The sequence below is a fragment of the Gavialis gangeticus genome, unplaced genomic scaffold (genome assembly GCF_001723915.1).
Source record: "Gavialis gangeticus isolate Ggan-Ray unplaced genomic scaffold, GavGan_comp1, whole genome shotgun sequence".
NCBI classification, from domain to species: domain Eukaryota; kingdom Metazoa; phylum Chordata; order Crocodylia; family Gavialidae; genus Gavialis; species Gavialis gangeticus.
The window spans coordinates 26921749-26927104 of record NW_017729030.1 but is presented as its reverse complement, the minus strand read 5'-3'; positions in this window follow the sequence as shown (position 1 = coordinate 26927104).

Sequence of the window (5356 nt, the reverse complement as noted above, 5' to 3'; positions counted from 1 at the left end):
CATCCTATTCTCATTCGCCCAACCCTGTAACCTGTCTAGGTCCAATTGCAGCCTATTCCTCCCTTCTAGCATGCCCACATCCCCCCATATCTTAGTGTCGTCAGCAAATTTGAACAGGGTGCTTTTTCTCGTCTCATCCAAGTCACTGATGAAGATGTTGAACAGTGCAGGCCCGAGGACTGAGCCCTGTGGAACCCCACAGCCCACATCCCTCTGAGGTGAAAATAACCTGTCCACCACCACTCTCTGGGTGTGGTCCTCCGGCCAGTTGGCGACCCATTTGACTGTGTAGATGTTGACATCACAGTCCCCCAGTTTCTTAATGAGAACGGGGTGTGGTAGTGGCATGTATGTCACAAAAGTTCAATGATTGTTTCTAGAAACCACTGATGAACCAACTGCTATCTAAAATTATGAAATCTAGGGTCTCTTCAGAGCCCCTGCAAAAATAAAGCAATCCAGACAAGACAAAGGGAGTAAGATTTGAAATAACACAAGAGGTTCTATTAAGAGAAAGTACTGCTAAAGCCAGGGTGCATAGTTATGTCTTAGCCAGGTTAGGAAGCCAGACTGTTTTAAAAAAAAGTAGGTATGGGTGTTGTTTATGGAATGCTTCGTCCGTATGCATGTAAATAGTTAACAGTTAATGCGGAGTTGATGCTGCTCAAGAGCGTATATACTTAATTTGTGGGTTCTGTAGAATGAATAAAACTTGTACCCTGAGAATAACCTTTTCCCTCTGCTGCTAATAAGGATCAGACAACTTTCTGATATGCAAAGAATATTCAGAAAATCTATTTCAGATTATCAGATCAATTTAATAAAGATGGAGCTTGTTGTATGTGCTGTGTGTAGTTATACATAAGAATTTCAGTGACTGAAAAAGGAACCTGGATTAGTAGAAAGTGGTCTGAAAAAAAAAGGGAAATAGAAGAATGGAACATGGAGGAAAAGGAAGAGAGATACTGTGTAACTAGCTTAAATGCTCTGAATTTGTATTCAATAAGGTACATACCTAAATTTATTTAAAACTTTCCATTATTAAAATATACACTAAAAATACTTACAGACATAACTTGCTGTAATGGCTGTTGCTGTAGTCCAGGCAGATTTGCTGTTCCTATATTTGAAAAAAGAAAAGGCAAGTTGAAAAAGTTAACATTTTCTAAGACGAGGGAAGAAGAGAGGCCTCATGTCTTTGACATGCAACAACTTAACAAATACAAGTTTCCACTGGCTCTTCTTTTTGACCTCCTGGCAGTTGGTGAGAAATCCTTACATACAATCTATTTCTAAACAGCTTTATTGGATGCAATTGTCAGTCTCAGGAAAAGGATTTTCTTATGACTTTTCTTAATTCCTCCTGTAGGACATGAACATGTGGAAACCAGATCTTTCATTATGCAGGGTACTGAAAGAGTTGTTTGTTTATCGAACTGCGGTCTAAACAATGAGTCCTCATGAACAGATATATGAGTAAATGAGAGATGATGGTTGTTATTGCTTTTCTTCAAATATAAATTAATTTCTCTGTTCTAGGATTGCAGTTGATTCACATATAGGAGATTAACTGAGCAGAGGTTCAGTTGGTTCAAGTTCATAGGTTCAGGTGATAAATGGTTTTATCAGCTGCATTAAGAATTGCTCCTTTAACTGTAATATTCTCTTTAAAAAGCTGCAAAGTTTTCTCACACCAATTACATTCAACAATTCAGATCACTTAAATGATGCAAGCTGAAAATGTGTCAGAAGTTATAGTCTAGAGTAGAACATGCAAATAGTTTGCTTCATCTAAACGTAGCAAATGACACTGATTACTGTCTCTCCTTTGTGTTTTATCTTGGTTTGTGTATCAAGCATTTAATGCCATATTAATGAAATAATACGTATTGTAAATAGGCTGTATATAAATAGCCTGCTAATCAAATGAAGACAACCGTGGTGGCAGGAATACTGTGCTCATACAGCTTAAACACACTCTCTCTGATTGAAAACACAGAGAGATCTTTAACTTATTGTCACTTTTATGTGTTCTGGGTGAGCTCTGGTGCAGTGCTGAGTGTCTGTTTCCAGTACTGAGTGCCCTCAATTCATTTCCCTTTGGGAGTATTCAAGGCATTTCTTTTTAAGGTGAACTGAGTAGTCATAAAAAAACCTGATGTAGTGAAAGCCCTGATGTTTTTTGTGTTCCATGAAGTGGCAGTCCAAGATCTTCCAAACTGCAGTATTTCTGTGACTTGAAATTTCCAATGTACCATACCTAGTAAATGGTGGGATGGTCGGTCAGCATCCTTGCCCACTTAACCCTTGCATTCCTTTCTGAGACTGCCAACAATGTAGATCATTAGTAGTAATTATCTGGTGTTTCTTGTGATGTGAGCATCTGTCAACACAGGAGTGGGACTCAATCAAATCATTTTACCTACATAGCAAGGGATGTTGTGATGGCAGTGACTTTTTTCAAGCTCCAAGCTGAAAAAGTACCCATTACTTCTAAACGCTTTAGCAATATTTACATTCTAATATCTGCTTATAATTATGTGCTATTAAATGAGCTATAAAAGATTAATAAAAAGTTGTGAGGTTAAATTTGAAGTATACAACAGAGCCTGCCTCAAGAATTCAGCTTCTGAAGCACATTAGAAATACTTGTGGTTTGCAGAGTTGCAAGAAAATGGTACAACTGTCATTTAAGACCCCGTATATAATGTAGCTGGATGATTCCATGGCATTTTGGACTTTTTTTTTTATCCTGGATTAAAACATCTCTAGCCAGCCAAGATTAAGGTTAGATCAGGAAATCTTTTCCATAGACCAAAATATTAGGCTCTGTGTGAAGTTCAAGTGTTAACTCAAATATAATTTAAGGTGGTTCTTATTTCATGCAAATGTCACAAGGAAAACAACAGAGGAATGTGAAGAGCTACTAAGTTAAAATGTCTCATTTCCTTTGGAAAATGATCTCCCAGCTTTGTTTTGTAGTTTTCACAATAAAAAATAACTTTTTTTGATTAAAAAAGAATGCCTTACCCCACCAGGTTTGTTATTTTTGGAAAGATTTACAGTTTTGATCATAGTTCTCAAGAGCTGAAATTCATTTGACCTTGCAAATTTAATTCTAATGAAAAATGAGCTTTTCACAACTTGGAAATATACATCAAAATAATGAGGGCAGCTATATTACATTATCCTTATTAACTAGCAAAGTCTGCCTTTTATTGTTATCCTCTGATGAGCAGCAGTGCATGCAGATGCACAGACACAAAGAAAGTCAAGCTGTATAACTGGATGGATTTCTGATAACTTTATTTAAGATTGTATGTTAGAAAAAAAACCCTTTCTGTTGTACTTTAGTGTGTTTTTTGCTACATTTTGCTTGAAGTTTTCAGTTTAAAAACTATAATCATATGTATTTGTGGATTCTTATTATGGATGTAGTACATCAAATAAATTGGGAGGGCTAAATACTTCTTTTTTCATATCCTACAGAATAATTTAATTAGGAGGTTAGAGGAACAGGCATGTGCATGACCTCCTATTTATACCTCCCATTCATACAGTCACCTGAAGAATTTTATTTCATGGATTGTCCCTTTTTTTCTACCTAGTGTCATATGTTTTAAGATTTGACCCTGATCTCTTGCCTCTAGATGAGCTGCATATTTTGTTTCTGGGAAGAGACAATGCTTTGAACCTATCTTTCCTGCTTGGTGCAAGGGGCTGGACCCGATGATTTTCCGAGGTCCCTTCCGGCATCACAATTCTAATGTTATAAAAGCCTAAGTCTGTCTGTCTGTCCATAACGCTTTATTCACACTCTGACTGGCTGACAGAAACAGCCAGTCAGAGTGCTCCAAGCATGGGGGAGCAGTGTCATGATCCCAAAGCCACACTGAGGACCAGACAGACCAGCACTGCTGGCCTCGGCTCCCCCACCCCACTCCCTGCAAGTGGTGCCAAGGACTGGACATGGGGTGGAGGAGCCGAGGCCAGTAGCTGACGCAGAACAGCAGCTCCCTGCAAGAGGCAGAACAGTGGCAGCATGGGGCATTAGGTGGCAGCACTCCATCCCAGCCCCTCCCCTGGCATTCTTGATGGACATTGGCTAGTCTATGAATAAACCTGTGACACCACTTCCAAAACACTTAAGCAAAGGCATTGACAGTGGGTGGAATTTTCCACACTTCAAAGGACAGTTACTTATATTCTCATATTTAAACATTTCTAAGAATCAACACATTAATAAAAGCCTGTCCTGCTCCTGCAGACCGGATTGTATCTGTATCTAGGCATCTATATCTGTCTCGTGAAACAATGGAATTATGCCAAGTGAGGCTTCTGCTAATTTCAACATCTGTAAGTGTGGCTATAGAGGCCAATTCTTGAATGATAGTCTCTTCACTTATTCTATGTGACGTTTGCATCTACCAGTCTTCAAAGCGATGTGAGGTCCTTCCTGAGGTTTCTTCTTTCCTCTGCATGTTGGATTCTTCTTTCCTCAAAAGCTTTCATTCCACACCTTAACAGATGGTTTCCAAGCACTTTGATCCTCAGCTATCTTTTCCCATTCATTTGGCTCAATATTTGTTGCCTGCATATGTCGCTTTATATCTCTCATATCACATCTTGAAATGTTCTTTAGGGTGCCCATGTGGCCTTCTTCCTGTAAAAGGTTCTCCACACAAAGATTCTCTTCAGTACATGGCCTTCGTCCATTCTCCTCATATGACCAAGCCATTGAAGTCAATGCTAACTGAGAATAGATACTCAGAATATTGGCACATTCCAAAACCTCAGCATAGGTAACTTTGTCCCACCTGTGAATCTCTAATGCTGAAGGGTGTTTTAAGATGACGTCTGCATGGGGCTGTAAAATCATAGAATCATAGAATCAATGAGTCGGAAGGGACCTAGACAGATCATCGAGTCCAATCCCCTGCCATGGGCAGGAAGGAGCACTGGAGGTGGGAGGGGTCATAAGACCCCAGCTAGGTGCCTATCCAGTCTCCTTTTGAAGATTTCCAGGGAAGGTGAGAGCACCACCTCTCTGGGAAGCCTATTCCAGGCTCTGGCCACCCTTACAGTGAAGTAGTTTTTCCTAATATCTGACCTAAACCTATCCTCCCTCAGTTTGTGGCCATTGTTCCTAGTGACTCCAAGGGGGGCCCTGGTGAACAGACTTTCCCCGAGTCCCTGCTGGTGGCCCCAGATAAGGTTGTAGGCAGCCACAAGATCCCCCCTCAGTCTCCTCTTGCGGAGACTGAAGAGATTCAGGTCCCTCAGCTTCTCCTCATAGGGCTGACCACGGAGGCCCCCAACCATACGAGTGGCCCTTCTCTGGACCCTCTCCAGGTTC